We start from the raw sequence: 17,409 nt of genomic DNA, 5'->3' as shown, positions 1-17,409 counted from the left end.
GTAAGAAGCACAGCCCGAGCTTTAGTAAAGTGAAAAAGCCCCAACTCTGTGTATATATATATTTTTCATTTTAAGGACAGTAATTTTTTCTTTTTGATTTCAAGAACTTTCTATGTTTACAGCATAGAAAGTTTTACGCTATAAGCATCTTTTGGTGCAATTAGACAACTTTGTTACTTCTGCTGATAGAATAGAGTAAAATACAGATAATAACATTTGCTTAAAGGAGACATTTTAAAAAATAAGACATGGTTTGTCTTAGCCCGATCAGCCTAAAACCACCAGGGACAACCTGTAAACAAACCAATCGAGTTTACTGACTCATTGCAGTGTGGGGACTGCACAACAGAGCAACTGTGAGATATCTCATCAAACAAAGGAAAATATAGAGTTAACATAGGATTTTGCTGAAGAGTGAAATTTAGGTGTGATGTAAATGAGGTGATGTTCTATGGGCTCTAAGCAAGTATGGTTGTGTATAAAAGGGGTCAACCTCAGCTCTGTACTGTGAAATGGACCTATGGTCCTTGTCTTAGTCCATTTTGTGTTGCTATAAAGGAATATTTGAGGCTGGGCAATCTCTAAGGAAAAGAGGTTTATTTGGCTCTCTGTTCTGCGGGCTGTACAAGAAGCATGGCACCAGCATCTGCTCCTGGCGAGAGGCTCAGGCTGCTTCCACTCATGGTAGAAGGTGAGGAGAGGTGTTGTATGCTGAGATCATATGGTGAGAGAGGAAGCAAGGAGGGAGGAGGGGGGTTCCAAGCTCTGTTTAACAACCAGCTCTCTTGAGAACGAATAAAGTAAGAACTCACTCACTGCTCCCTACCCCAGGGAGGGCATTAATCTATTCATGAGGCATCCACCCTGATAACCCAAATACCTATCATTAGGCTCCACCTCCAACACATTGGTTTGGAGGAGACAAACATTCAAACCATAGCAGTCCTGTTTTCTTGGAAATGAAGTTAAAAAAGATGACAAATGTTGTGTCCTGAGACCCATTCTTTGACGCTTTGCACAGGGGCTGTAAATCAAGGCTTCACTGATCACAATGACTTAACTCCTCCAGATAAGACTGAGATGTTTCATTCTTATTGCAATAATTTTAAACAGCAATGCATCTGATAGTCTATGATTTCAGAGAATAAAATTTCTCAGTAAGTAAGCAGTAGTCCCTCTAAGAACTGGGTTTTTAGGGCATTTTATGACTGCAATATGTATTTGGGAAAAATATTGTTTTCTGATAAATTTGCACCTAGCTTAATGGGCAGCTCTGGTTCTAGACTCACAAATGTTAGGGACATTGCTTTCTTGGTCCAAGTAATTTTCTCAGACTATAGTCTATAACTTACTATGATTCTGAACATTGATGAATAAGTCACTGTCACTTCCTAGGTAATCTGAGTCAAGACATATAAAGAGTTTGTATTTCATATTTTAAATTTATAATACAAGGTGGTTGGAAGAAGTCTTCAATAGAATATGTATATAGAACTAGACAGTTTTTAAATATTAGTGACTAAATTACAGTGCCTCCCACAGCATGTTTACTGGAACTCAGCATCCAAGTGTCCCACAATCAGGTTTGCCAGTTCCCAACAGGGAGCCTCAAGCTGCTCAGACTCCAACTGTGGCATCTTCAAAGCTTTTCTTTCTGGTTCTACTTGCTCTGGCTAACAACCACTATCATCAAAGCTGTCTGAGGAAGACCTCCTGTTGCTGCGACTGACGGGACTCTTGGTGGAAGCCCTATTCCTATGTGCCCACGGCTGCAGCTCCCCAAGGGAGCAGGACATTGTTGGATTCTCTAAGAAGCTCAGAGGAAGTCACTTCTCACTGTGGTGCCATATGGGACTTGAAGTCGTTCTACTCATACTCTGTTTTTCAGTAAAGCTGCTTTTGCCTCTGTCTTCTGTGCCATGTCTCCTGCAATGAATTCCCAAAACTTAAAGCAAACAAAACCAAAACCCAAAGCAAAAAAAAATTAAAAAATTAAAAATAAATAAATAAATAAACCGAACAAATCAACTAATAAAAAAAAAAAAGAAGAAATGAAGTCAACATTCTTTGAGATCCAGCTCTGATTCTACCTTACACAATGATCAAACCACAACACTTAACTTCAGCCCACAGGTTACCGCAATTTTGTCAAAAACAAAAGTGCCTTGAGATTATATAGTTAAAGACCTCATCTGTTGATTTTCTTTTTTTTTTTTTTTTTGAGACGGAGTCTTGCTCTGCCGCCCAGGCTGGGGTGCAGTGGCCGGATCTCAGCTCACTGCAAGCTCCGCCTCCCAGGTTTACGCCATTCTCCTGCCTCAGCCTCCCGAGTAGCTGGGACTACAGGCGCCCGCCACCTCACCCGGCTACTTTTTTGTATTTTTTTTTAGTAGAGATGGGGTTTCACCGTGTTAGCCAGGATGGTCTCGATCTCCTGACCTCGTGATCCGCCCGTCTCGGCCTCCCAAAGTGCTGGGATTACAGGCTTGAGCCACCGCGCCCGGCCTGTTGATTTTCTTAAAAAGAAAACAGGAGACAGCTTGTCCACGTAATTCAAAATCTCTATCTTAGAGAGCAAAAACTGCTCATAGGGTTACATTTAAATAAAAGTTTCTACTTGATTTTACTCATCAACAATTTTAAAACTCTTGAGTCCAATCTTAGCCAGGACATCCTTTTGCATAAGTAATCTTACAAATCTTACAAATTGCCCCCTCTCCCTCAGTGAATGCACATGGCCATTTCTACCTTGCCTGTTGACACAGCTGTGTGATTTTCTTAAGCAGTGTTCCCCAGTCAGTAGATTCACAGGGTGAGAGTTGGCGTAATACCTGTGATGAAAAGACAGAGGAGAAAGCTCATTGAAGGTGCTGATGAGAGTATCATTGATGAGATTCATCAAGGGCCCTAATAGGGCTGGAGAAATAAGTAAGAAAAAAAGAAGGTACTGATGGAAAAGGCTTCTAAAGAAAGACTTCTCAATGATATATAATAACACTAACCATAACTACTAATAATTATTGAGCCTTTATTTGGGAAGGCACTGCAAAAAGAGCCTTATCTGCATTATCTTGTTCAATTCTTAGAACAGCTTGCTGAGTTACATACTATTATTTCCTCCATTTTATGAATGAGGATTCTGAGTCTCAAAGAGTAACTTCCTCAGATCCATGTGGCTAAAAAGTGGTACTGCTAGTTCTTAAACCAAATTTTCTCTGATTTCAGTGCTTGTGTTATTAGTTCTTAATATGCTTTCCAAAATATTGTGAGATATGCACCTTATTCTGAAACTTTTAATTAGATCTGAAATACACATGCAAATAATTATCTACAGAAGGTGAAAACTGTAACGTGTCTTTTTACACGCACTTTCAAAAACTATCTAAGCCTGCTTCCTCCACTACCCCTTCTCTCTCTCTCTCTCTCTTTTTTGTTTCTAGCTCCTGAGTCCTCTCATTTTGACTCTCTTCCCATTATTCTTCCACTTTTCAGGTGGATGACCCATTTTCAAACTTATCCTGATTTTTACCTTTAGGATTTTACCTGGATATTTTTCAATTTCATGAACCAAAATCACCAGTAAGATACAGCTTAACAATTGCCAAATATTAACAATTGTAAGAAAAAATCAGATATGCTTGAAAAAATTAGCAAGCATAAGCTATGAATTGATATGGGAAGTTTACTAGTGAAAACATAATAAAAATTTGACCCACATGAGGGTCAAAGATTTAACACAGGTAACACATCCAACATGAGGATAAAATGTAGTTTTGTTAGTTTTGTCATAGTTGATTTGTTCTTTCTCTACACCTGCTGGTAAGAAGAAAAAATATTAACTTTGATTTAAAGCTTAGTTTGAACTGTTAATTTAGGCAGAAGCTTTATCAAAAGTCTGCCTTGGCAAAAAGTAAAACACGAACAATGCTCAGTTATTACACAGCCCTCCAACCCCCGAGTTCTCTCCCTCAGGTGGTGTCCCTCTGTCTGAGGGAAGGGTTGGGGCTTACAGAACATTATGAACATAGATGAGTCAGAGTCCTAAGATGTTAGATGCTGTGTCTCATAAATACTCTAGTTTCCAGGACAATGACCCATCTAATTTCTGCCTGGTCTGCTGGCATTTGTGGCTAAAGTGTAACTCTCGCCTTTTGCTCTTATTACTGCATAGAAACTGTCAAAATCACCAGTGGCAGCCAGTTTGCTAAATCCAATGGTTAATTCTCTGTCATTATTTGTGTCACTCTTCAGCAGCATCTGTCACAATTGATTTTTCCTTTCTCTTTCATGTTTTGCATTCACATGGCTGCTAGAACACCATATTATCTTGGTTACTCTCCTTTACTCTCAAAGCTTCTTCATTAGTCTCCTTGGATGGCTCTTCCTTTTATTCCTAACCTTTTAATTTTGGAGTTCCCAGATCACTCTTCTGAAATCCAGTCCCATATATCTAATCTCTTACTCAGTATCTCCACTTGGATGTCTGAGAGACAACTCGAACTTACTCCAAACCTGCCTTAGACGTATCTTCCCTTTCTCAGTTGCAATGCTACAGGTTCTCAGACCAAAAATCTTGGTGTCCTTAGGCTCTGCTAGTCCATAGCTTTGTCTCTTCCCTCATAGGGGAGAAACATAGATCAGGATTTTTTTTTGTCCTAAGGTCTTGCCTCTGTGATTCACAACCCGTTCTCTTAATTGACAATGTCCACTGTATTACAGGGCATAATCATTTCACGTGTGCAAAGTTGTTTTGAAAACTAGAGACCTAGGTAAATTTGGGGTAAAGCCATATACGGAATTTGAAATTTATAATCTGAAATAATCTCATGATCAAAATCAGCCAAATGCATAAATTGTCTCTTGCAGGCTTGAGTAATAATTTCAACTGGTCACATTTCCTTGACCTCCTTTTGACCCTCCAGGGGTCTCAAATTCAACATGTTTAAAATACCATCTTTCCTACAAGAGGCTCTTATAGCTATATTTGCCTTTCTTCTGGAAATAGAACCTCTGTTCTTAGAACAGTTTCTCTTCCTGGTCTAATTTTACAGCTTCCATGAGCATTGCCATTTTCTTACATGAGCCCACCACCCCGGCTCCCATTTGATTGGTTCAGGAATGTCAACCTGGCCCAAGCTAAGCCAATCATAGTATTTTAAGACCCTAGTTACAATTGGTTGATCCATTATGTGACATAAGGTGGGTCAGTTACAATCCTTCCTTAGAATGTTTGAACTTGGAAGCACAGAAAATGAAAGGCAGTTCCCTTCAGAGATGAAACCTATCAGAAGTAAAACTTGGCATTTGTTTATAATCACATTTCCAACTACAAGAAGGAGAACAGTCTGCAGTGAGAAAGAATAAAACTGACATCCAGAGAGAGGTACAAATGAAAGGTAGAGAACTAGATTCTGGTGATGTTCCAGTGGCTAGATCTAGTTTTTCCTGGGGCCCAATAGGCTATCCTTTCAACAGGTATTAATGAAGAATCTTGTACTTTATATTATGGATACCCTTGCTAACTATACGAAGAAGGAAAAAAGTATTCATTTTCTTATCTAATTGGGAAGGACATCGAAGTAGCTAACATAATCAAATAGCTGCAGTAACCAGGTCTCTATTTATGCTTCTGGCACTTCAGGACTGCTAGCTTTCTCTTTTTATATATCTCCCATTTCTGCTTATTTTAGCTTTTGCATCAGTCTCAACTGGACTTCATGCAGTTATGTTTTTTCTAGGGCACTGAGGAAGATGGCTGCAAGCTGCTCCAGTGTCTTTTCATCCCTCCTAAACGATGACCCCAAAGACAAACACTCTAAGGGAAGTCTAATGAAGCCTCCTGATTGGTGTAGCTTAGGTCTCATGACCACCTTTGAACCAATCACTCTGGCTAGACCCAGCTCATACGCTACTTCTGTGTCTGTGGATAGGTCAGAGTCAGATAGAGCTTTGCAGAAAACATGGGGAGAGGAGGATACAGTTACTATAAAGCATATTATAATACATTCTGAGAAGACAACACTATAGCTACCACAGTCCACTATACCATTGTTTGTTGGTTTAATTCTTTCTTGGATTCAGTGCAGCAATAAAAGCCATTTTTTGCTAAGGCAGCTGGGTTTTCTCTCATTTGCAATCAAGAGTCCTGATGAACATACATTTTCCCATTTCTCTTTTTCTTCTTACATTCCTATCTCCCTGAATGACACTGCTTACTGAATCATTCTAGTTAAAAATATGGGAATCCTCCTCAAGTTTTCTCTATCTTTCACTTTCCACAGTCAAAAATGGGGGAATTATTCTTAATTTCTGCCTATTCCTTCTATATTAATAGATATCCATATCCAGATATCCTGCTATGTCAGTTCTAACTCTAAAATAGCTCTATAATCAGCCTCATTATTCCATTCCTATTGGCACAACCATTGTTCACACCCTCATCATCTTTTGCATGATGTGCCCCTTAATTAGTTCACTGAAAAGTCTTGCTTATTTGCATTCTATCTTCCACACTACTGTAAAAGTAAATCATCATGTTATTTCCCTGAATGGTATTTTCTCTTGACATCCATTGCCTTTAGAATAAACCTAAAAAATTTCTTGGTGATGTGTACAGGACCCTTTCTGAATTTTTGTTAAGCATGCTTAACTTCTCTCTTGGTGTTTAGGTCTCAGCATCAGTTCTCACCTATGTATCCCACCTATGTATGTCACTGCTGTGTCATCTTCATCCCATTCTTTTCAGTCAGTGCTGTTCTGACCCTAAACTCTACTCTCATCATTAGGTGTCCTTTATTTGCTCTTGGGACTCCTTGATATCCTGAATCCTTCTGCCTTTGGTACTTACCAGGTTCCCAAACCTTATATTATACATAAATCACTTATGGAGCTTTCCTTGACCTATCCTGGACACACTGCATTGGAAACACTTTAAAAATTTCCTCCTGGATCAGGTGTTTTGTAGGAGCAGTCATTTAGTAAACACTTGAGTGTTTCTGCTACTGCCTGATATTGGAGTTCTCAAATGCTTCCTTTCATCACTGATTGGAGCAATAAAATTCATTTTTGCACCTTTACCTACTTCTGAGACTTCTTCTGATTGGTTGACCTGACTTTAAAATCTCTTCAGATTCCATTATAGTCATCTCTGCTCCCTACCCTCATGACATTAATGCAGAATCGGCTATTTCAATCATTTCGCTCTCCTGTAGTTATGCAGCCCCTCCATTATTCCATCTCTTTGAATTTGTTCTGTCTATACTTTCTTTATCATACATAATTAAAACTCTAGTTCAAGCCTAAATTATTTTTCCCAGCTACCTTGGCTATGTCTCCAACTATAAATTCTCCTTCTCACTTGAGAGCCCTGACATACCATTTCTAGATATTAACCAGGGCTTTAAAATCATTGTAGTGGCTCCAGTCATTGGCACACTACAGCAGAGGGCAGATAGCATGCATCTTTTCCAACGTCCATTTTCAATAACATCATGGCAGTTGTGTAAAATCGGCTATGGTGTGAATATTTACGCCACCCAAATCAGCAAATACTCAGCAAATGCTAGTTTTCTTTTTTCCCCCTGGAGGGCTAGTTGTTAATGCATTTACCAGCATATCACTAGCTTCAGTGGACGACCAAGCTGTGGGACCCCTGATGCCAGCCTGGAGTACCTGATATAACACTACAGCTAAGAAGTATACACCATGGACTAATATCAGCTGAAAGCAAAAGTGGACTGAGCCTGGACAGGTGGGTTGTCAGTAGTCTCTAGACCTTAAAAAGTCTAAAAGTAAACTCCTAGTTCTGCTCCAAATCTGTTCTACTCATGTACTGATTCATCTCAATTACTGGCAACAGCATTCACTGGGAACTTGCACAAACCATTTAGGGAATCTGTGCATCAAGTTTGGGCCCACTAGTAGCATGTATCTCATAGGTTGTTTTGAGGATTAAATGAATTGTGATTGGTAAAGTGCTTAGAATTGTGTCTGGCACAATCATGATTTCCGGAAATACTATGTAAGTTTTAAAATATTTGCTCAGACCCAAACCTTTAGAGTCAGCTTTGCCTCCATCATTTCTCTCATACCCCATATCCAATCTGTCAGAAAATCCTTTTCCCTCAATTTTCAAAATATATATCTGGGTCTGACCTCATCTTGCTACTTCTACTGTGACAACTTGGATCAAGCCTCCATCATGTCAATCTGAATTGTTGTGCTGGATTTCCTACTTTCACTCTTGCTCCCTCTGCTGTTGATTTCTAACATAACAACCAGAATGATCCCTATTCATTATTTTTAGACCATGTCCACTCCTCAGCTGAAAAACCTCTAAAGCAGGGGCTTCCAATCTTTTGGCTTCCCTGGGTCACAGTGGAAGAAGAAGAATTGTCTTGGATCACACATAAAATATACTAACACTAACAATAGCTGATGAGCTAAAAAAATTGCAGAAAAATCTCATAATGTTTTAGAAAGTTTACGAATTTGTGTGAAGCTGTGCTGAAATCCGTCCTGGGCCACAGGTTGGACAAGCTTGCTCTAATGGTTTCCCACTTTTCTAAAAGTAATAGCCAAAGTCCTTCCAAAGGCTTACAAGGCTTTGGCCCAGCTCTGCGCTTTCCTCTGACGTCATCTTTTATAATACTGCTTCACTCAGATCTAGTCCTCCTGGAATTCTACCGCGGAGTGAGTGAGGGGAGTGTTGTGGGATTGTCAAAACAAGAATGAGTGAGAAAGCAAGAATGGGCACAGTGAGGGCAAGTGGTGCAGGGTGGGGTGTATGGTTTAAGTGGTACAGATCAAAAAGGAAGAGTCCACGTAGGAGCAGTTCAAGAATTTTGTCCAAAACAAAACAAGTGAAAACAAGATCTATACCCAGCCCCTTGGAAATAGGCCTAGTATGAAGAAGGCAAGAAACCAACTCCAAGTGCCTGGCATAGATCTTGCCAGCCTTGAATACCCTTGAGTCCTAAAATTAGGCCAAATGTGGTCTCGCTTTGTTGTAGTGGTATTTGGTGTTAGGAAGCCTGTGCATGTTTTGACAGAAAAAGTATTTCTAAACCTGGTGTGTAATAACACTGACCTGATTTTCTCCTAGAAAAGTGATGGGATGGCTCCTATAACTATAACTGAAAGTTCCTTGGGAAAAGCTGGGATGTGGCTGACATGAAGGCAAGCAAAAATTAAAAAAAAAAAAAAAAAAAGGAGCAGCCAGGACAGCTGGGAGAATCGGCTGTGATCTAGTTCAAGGATAATCTTCCTTTTATTCAGAGACCAAGAACACATAGACCAAGAGCAGATATACTGATTGTTATCTTTTAAAATACAGTCTTGACAGGGCCATATTGTAAACCAAACAATCAGATAATAAAAAATGAAACAAAACCAAAAAGAAGACTTTTGTTTGCCCAGTTTAAAACATTGTACTGGTAAAAATCTACTGCAACAAAATCTACTGGGTAGGATCCCAACTTACAGCCCAGCCTCATCAACTGCCTCGTCCCTTTTTCTGATACTGATCTCAGTTTATGAATCCTTTTCCAGTCTGTACACGTACCTTTCCAGCTTTGTTTCTGGCATATTAGCTCATTGCTACCTGCTTGTTTCTAGGATTCAATACTGCTTCTATGATTACTTGGCTGTAGCTCTTCTACTCGTTAGATCTGTTTTGCTTGGGTCCCTGTGCTTTAGGTCCCTGTGGGCATAGTTGACCTTAGTATTATAAACTTCTCCGATCCCAACTCCCCTGGCCCCTTTGTCATCTGTATCTGCCTTATCCTGGCTTCTTCTAGACCATGTCCTTGGGTTAACAGGCTACCCTCAGAGATACACAGGCTACTCTATGCAAACATCTCATGACATGATAGAAAATTTCATCATAGCACATCCAGCAACCAAATAAAATATTCCAGCATGCTGACAAGGTTAAAGGTTGTTCTATTTAAATTTGTCCTAGCTGAGATTTTAGGACCTGGTCCTAGACCCTCCTGTAACTAGACCCTCTTTTGAATCATTTCCATAAAGGCCTGATGAAGGTGATAAAATATTTGGTGATGAATCCTTTATACTTATACGTAATTGATGCTGTTGGTTTACTACAGAGTTGCCCATGTAGCCAATATACATTTCCCCCAGCTGCTGAAAGTGCGGAAGCTGAGGCCTAGACCAGACTTTCTCCAAAGGGTCTCCCTTGGCTGACAGAGCGACCTCATCCAGAGATGCTTGGGAAGTTACTCCCTCCTCCTACCTCCATTCTACCTGGATTAGACTTCAAATCCAGTTTTTTTGTATAGGGTGGAGTTGAGGGAAATGAGGCTTCTTCCCACATAATCACCATATAGGGCTCTCTGAGAAACGCTACTAGTCTGTGACTTGGTGCTGTATGAGTGGTGCCAATTAAAATTATTCTTCCTCCCACCTTTAAATAAAATCTACCTTGTGACTTCACATTTTTAGTGAATTCAAGCATTAAAACCTTTCTCTTACACTGATTAGGGCATTATTTCCAGATGAGAGCTCTGATACATCTTTTTGGACAAGTTGTCAAATCCATGCATCATCAAGTATGCTTTACTCCAGTAATGACTTGCATCTTTTTCGGGCAATAGATCTTCACACGTATAAAATACAGGTACGAGAGAGTGTGTTAGTTCCTCTCATCAAATTGCATTGATGTGAGGCTTTAGAAAGAGGCACTGGATTCTGTTTCCATGACAACCGCTTCACTGCTCAAGGGGAAAACAGGACAGTGATTGAAATCTGTGTTAATGGCAGCTCTAAAAATAATCGGCAATGTATTGAAATCAAATGAAAGAGCCAGGAAGCAATTAATAAAAATTGTAACCGTGGAGAGTGAGATTATTACAGTTATAATATTCTTTAAGAATTATAGAAATGGCTGGTGACAAAAATAGTTTTGGGGAGAATCAATTATTATTTTGTTTGTCCATTCTTTCAGGTGGCTGTCGATATTCATTATATGCCAGCCATAGATTAGGACCTGAAGATAAAGGGGTGAATCAACAGTGTCTCCATCTTCCAGGACCTCATGGTTTTATCTTCTAGGATCTCACAGTTTTATAAAAAGAGAATCCACCATGATTATGATGGACATTTTGTTTGCATACCCAACGTTTAACCATTTCCCACTGTGTAGCAGCCAGGAGATTACATATTTGTGTGGGATCAGTTCCATAGCTAAGTCCAGGGACAATTCGAAATCATTTAGTATAGTTATTGGTTCTTCGGTGAGCATGCAACTAAGGCATAAACCTATATGACACTCTTTTATTAAGACTGGCTTCTGCACAAAGCTCAGAAATGTTGAGTGGCGATGGGATGCTTATAATCTTTTTTACTTAAACATAAAAGAGGGGGCATGTAAGGTCTGTTGCTTCAGGCAGCTACTTTGTGATTAGGGGAAAATCAGCCTGAGGATGAAACCAGCCCTTGGACAAGGGCAATGCCAGGAGAATCACAGAGAAACACAGCCAGACCTGATTGAACTGCAGGAAACTACTCTACCTCTATATGTTCTAGAGATCACAGCCCACCAAATTTCTTTTTGTGGATGCTTGAGTTGGGTTTTCATGTTTTTTTCACCTGAAAATAAAAAAAAAAAGCATACAGCTAATAACAAATGTCAATGTCATGAAATAAGTGTAATATTGCAAATAAGCAGAGGTAACTATTGAATGTACAGGGAGAGAATAAATCAGAGGGAGAAAGAGGAGGTAACAATGAACTCAATCTCAGAGAAAGGAGAGCAGAGAAGATCATGAAGCATCTTATACTGTGAAGGTAGAAAATTCGGCTTTGTTGTCAGCATAGTTCCTGACTGTCCAACTATCTAGGACTGCCGATCAATGGCAAAATGGGCCTATCTTAGCCCAAGCTCTATGCAGAGGTGGATGTATCCCGAACCTAAAGAAGCTTAAGCTCATGTGCCTGTTACTTACACTGCCCCTTTGGGGAGGAAGTAGCAGCCATGGCTGCACATTAGCAAATGGGCTGCCCCAGCTTGAAGGTTATACTCTTAGGCCTGGTGGTGTTTTTGCATTGTGGATGGAGTTTATGAAATTGTGATGTTTATGGTATTTATCAACTTTTAAAATGTTGTAACTTGGTTTTATGTATTTTCTAAGTAAATATTCTCTTTAGTATGTAAATTTGTATTCTTTTAGTTAAATAGAGTGCACAAAAGTGTACCATTGTCAGACCCACAAACCCTACATCTGACACCTGTTTTATGAGTCGAATATTCTCAGTCTTCTTCAGATGAGTCGGTTTTAACTAAAGCTTATTTCTCTCCAGCATCTTCCAGCAATCTATAAGAAGTACGAACGTGGTGAAGTACTGCCTATTTTTCTTTTTCCTAAAATTTCAGACACAGCAGGCATGTTGTCTGAATCCTAAATGCAATCGGCAATGATTTAACCAACTGTTTTGTTATTACATGTACCAGTTTCCTGGAACTGCCATAACAAATTACCACAAACTGGGTGGCTAAAAACAACAGAATTTTATTCTGCCGCCGTTCTAGAGGTTAAAAGTCTGCAATCTTTTGCTATCAGTATCAGCGGGGTATGCTCCTGGTGAAGACTCCAGGGAAGAATACTTCTTGCCTCTTCCTAGCTACTGGCGGCTCTCGCAATCCTTGACTTCCTTGGTTTGTAGCTGCATCACTCCAGTCTCTGCCTCCATCTTCACATGGCCTTCTTCCTTGTGTCTCTGTGTGCCCTCTCCTCTTCTTATACAGTCATTTGATTTAGGACCCACTGTTATTCAGTATGACCTCAACTTAATTACATCTGCAAAGGCCCCATTTCCAATTAAGGTCATACTTTGAGGTTTCAGGTGGATACGAATTTTTGGAAGGCACTACTCAAACCACTCAACTACATAACAGGCATATCGTACTCCCAGATGGGGATGGAGTGATTTGCATTGTCCCCATCCCATCTTGTTTCATCAAGTTCCACATTTTAAAGACTGTAATTGACAAGGTTTCAGTTCTAAGTATAAATACTCCTAGACTTACCTCTTTGATAAATCCATTATATACTCATAATATTCTAAATCAAAAATGCATTTAATACACCTAACCTACCAAATATCATAGCTTAGCCTACCCTACTTTAAATATGCTCAGAAAACTTACATTAGCCTATGGTCAGGTAAAATCATCTAACCTTAAGATTATTATATAATAAAGTGTTGAATATACCATGTAATTTATTGAATGTAGTACATGATAGAGTACAGTATCATTTTTCAGTCCTTGTGGTCATATGACTTGAAGCTGTGGCTCACTACTGCTGCTCCACATCATGGGATATTATCATCTCATAGCCATAGCCTTGGAAAAGATCAAAATTCAAAGTATGGTTTCTACTGAATGTAGGTATCTTTTGCATCATTGTAAAGTTGAAAAATTTTAAGTTGAGCCATAACTTGGGGACCATCTGTACAAATCTCTGCATCAATAAAAAATCTTTGAAATGAAAGTGATTGAAACTCAATTTGAGCTTGTTAGGCAAAAGGGTGAATTTATTGGCACATTAATTATGGTGAGGACAGGGAAGATGGAACATCGAACTGGAGGCTCTAATCTGTATTATTCTCTTCCTTCTCTTTCTGTGGTTCTTTCTAAACAGTGACTTCATTTTCTCAAGCTGGCTGAAATGATGTGCACTATCCCTCTTCCTGGGATCATTAACTCATCGCTTCATGACTAGACAGTAAATGTTCTTAATTTAAAAGTCCTGGAAGAAGGCTAATATTCCAAGCTTGAGTAAAGTTCTCAACCCTAGACCAATTGCTGTCCTAACAGGGAGATAAACTGTTTTTGCCACAGCTTAGCCATGTATTCATTCTTACATGCAGGACAGTGATGGGGTCTATTCCTAGAAGAAATGAGGAAAGAAATGGTAGGTAGAGAAAAGGTAGATGTCTATTATCAATAAATCATAGTTCCTTTTTCCATTCTCTCTTGTAGTCCTCCACCCCCCTTTCACATAGTACAGATAATTGTATTAGAAATTGTATGGATCAGTCGGGCACGGTGGCTCACATCTGTAATCCCAGCACTTCGGGAGGCCGAGGCAGGCAGATCACCTGAGGTCAGGAGTTCCAGCCCAGCCTGCTCAACATGGCGAAACTCTGTCTCTACTAAAAATACAAAAAATTAGCGGGGTGAGGTGGCGGGCACCTGTAATCCCAGTTACTTGGGAGGCTGAGGCAGGAGAATTCGTTGAACCCAGGAGGCAGAGGTTGCACTGAGCCGAGATTGTGCCATGGCACTCCAACCTGGATGACAAGAGCAAAACTTCGTCTCAAAAAAGAAAAAAAAAATTGTATGGATCACACAACAAATAATAGCTAAAGCTAAACATGAAGGCAAAAGAACAGCAGTTTTCGGTTTCAGTTGCAGTGCTCAAATGCCATCTAAAAAAAAAAGAAAAAAAAATACATGTGAAAAACACTCTGAGCTTGAAAGTTCAGAGACTTGAATTTTAGTCCCTGATCTGCCTCTAACATGTGATCTTGAACAAGTGACTGACATTACCCTTTCTCACTATCAATATGCCAACATTATGAAAGTCAACAAGAAAGATTTAAAAAGTAGTTTAGGAAAATCCATATTTAAAATGATAGTATGCTCTATATCTTCTGATAATGCTGTTGATTTAATTTAAGAAAATTAGATAGGAAAGTCTTATATAGTGAAAATATCACTTAATTTGAATTTAAGAGTTCTGATTCTGTCTGACTCTCAAGTTATTTACTGGTAGGCCCCTTAAGCTGCTGCTTCTATAAAATCAGTGGGTTATATTTATTTTATCTCTTAGGCATCTTCCAGTTCTAATATTCCAAAAAAATACAATGCAACCTCAATTATCCAAACTTTATATTGCTTATTTCTTATAAAATGGAAATGTGCTTATCCTTCTGCGGGTTTGTAGCATTTATTAAATCTGAAAAATTCTTGGCTGTTTTCTCTTCAAACACTGTTTAAGTCCCATTTTCTTCTCCCTTCTTCTGTACCTTGAGTAAACCTTTTAATCATGTCTGGTAAGTTTCTCACGCCCTTTCCGGATTCTCCATCCTCTTAACTGTCTGTGTGTCAGTTTGGGTATCTTCTTCTGACCTACCTTTTAGTTTAGAAATTCTCTTTTCAATTGTATATATTTTGTTTTTTAATGAGTGAACTATGAGGTGTTTATTGATAATTCCCTTGTACATGCATTGAATTCAAAGATTTTACTTAATCTTTGGATTGATGTGTTTTTTGAGTTTGAAAATTCTATCATTGTATTTTAAAATATTGTTTCTGCCACCACGTCTTTCTCTTTTCTTTGGGACATCCAGTTACACCTATGTTTGATTTTTTAACTGTGTCCAATACATATTTTAAACACTCTGCTTTGATTTTTTTTCTATTTATTTTTCTAATACTTTGCTTTTATATTTAATATTTTCTAGGGACCTGTTTTTGATTTCATAAACCTTGGTTCTGCTTTGTTCTATCTGCCTTTAAAATCAAATTATTTTTTTAAATTTCAGATTTCTAAAAAATTTCAGACTAAGAATATCCACTTAATTTTTTTTTTTTTTTTTTTTTTTTTTTTTTTTTTTGAGACAGAGTCTCACTCTGTCACCCAGGCTGGAGTACAGTGGCGTGATCTCAGCTCACTGCAACCTCCACCTCCTGGGTTCAAGCAATTCTCCTGCCTCAGCCTCTTGAGTAGCTTGGATTACAGGAGCGCACCACCACACGTGGCTAATTTTTGTATTTTTAGTAGAGATGGGGTTTCACCATGTTGGTCAGGCTGGTCCCAAACTTCTGACCTTGTGATCCACCCGCCTCGGCCTCCCAAAGTGCTGGGATTACAGGCATGAGCCACTGTGCCTGGCCCCACTGATTTTTTTATAGCTTCTAATTTTCTGTTGAAATTCTCACACTCCTTATCTTTTGCTTTACTTTGTTTTATCGATCAATCTAAGTATTTTAAAGTCTGAGTCTCCTGTAGAACTCTCTCTAAGTCATTATCTCTGTCTTATAGGTAGGGAAACTAAAAAATTTCATGAAGAATAAAATCCATTGTACAATGCATAATATAGTCAAATATCTTGAAAAAGAATTGGTGTCTAAACCATTATTTTTTACCTTTAGTCAATAAACATTACTCCTCTTTACAGGAGGTAAAAAAAATTACCCATATAAAATATACTGAAAATAAGTGTCATTAAACATTAAACGATGAATAGTTTTAAATCGCTCTATTTTCTTTGCATGCATTAACTAGCACTTCAGAGAAAAAATGATAGCTTTTGTTATGGCTTCATATTTCTTTAAAATATTGACTTAAAATAGATTTCCCATCTGGGAAATAGATAAGAACTAATGCTGTTTGGTTTTAAACAGAATTGTGTTGTAATTCTCAAGCTAAAGGCAGAGCAAAATAAAAAATGACATCATCACTGGAAATTTGCCTCAGTCTACTTACTGTTCACCATTTAATCAGACACTTTTTAATTCTGGCAGAAAGTCTAAGGAATTCATGGATCCGCCTCCTAAGCACATCAAGAAGTGCTAATGCACTGGACAGCTAGAACAATGGCAGTAGAACATCTTATTTAAACTTTTGACATAATAAAATAATAATTTTTTTCTTGTTTGGGTAACAATAGCATTAATACTTTATAGTTGTGGCATACTATAAAGTTAAAGATTAAATTAAGCAAGAGAACACTGTTATACACTTTAAATAAGACTGCTACAACTTTCACAGGCACAGTTTCAAACAATACTAGTTAACCCTCATTATTCATTAGGACTACTTCATATAAGTCAGCTACCAATAAGTAGCACTTTACAAAAGCCTCTTATCTACCGACTTACCACACAGGTCTTAGGAAAAATGTTTTATTTTTGAATAGTTATATGGATACTATAAAGATGGTGATTGTTTATCACTATGTTGTGAAATTTCTTGCCCTCCTTCAATTTTTTTTTTTTTTTTTTTAAGTGGAGAAATGATTTTCTAAAAAGTCTGAGTCTTCTAAGCATAGTTCACCTCCTGGTAAAAATTGCAGTGCCCCATTAGTTAATAATGCCATCGCAAGGCATCCTTTTCTCTCTTCTAATGTACGATACAAACAAAATTTGTGCAAGTCAAAGAGCAGGGAAAAGTTTTCATACTTCATAGAACTTTAAGTAAGTTTATTTCATAGGACTGTGGGAGTGCCAGCCAAAAGAGCTTCCAGTATGAAACTTTCAGTTGCTTTTATGGAGATGGCCACTGGCAGCCTACCACCTTGGTCATGCTCGGGTGGGCAGGCAGGGAGAGGGCAGCTCGCGCAAACAGCACAGGAAAAAGGCCTTTGGATGCATGCGGCCTC

General features: G+C 38.6%; 1 protein-coding gene across 9 annotated transcripts in view; it reads right to left on the bottom strand.

Annotated features, from left to right (window-relative positions):
• Positions 1-17,409, bottom strand: part of TMEM144 (transmembrane protein 144) — a 96,910-nt gene that overhangs the window by 68,936 nt on the left and 10,565 nt on the right. For all 9 annotated transcript variants that reach the window (XM_045392992.2, XM_045392994.2, XM_074041001.1 and 6 more), the window contains one exon: positions 2,749-2,831. The gene's annotated coding sequence lies outside the window, so the exon portion shown is untranslated. The remainder of the gene's footprint in view (positions 1-2,748; positions 2,832-17,409) is intronic.

This window comes from Macaca fascicularis, chromosome 5 (genome assembly GCF_037993035.2).
Source record: "Macaca fascicularis isolate 582-1 chromosome 5, T2T-MFA8v1.1".
Lineage (NCBI taxonomy): Eukaryota > Metazoa > Chordata > Mammalia > Primates > Cercopithecidae > Macaca > Macaca fascicularis.
This window is presented reverse-complemented; position numbering and strand designations above follow the sequence as displayed.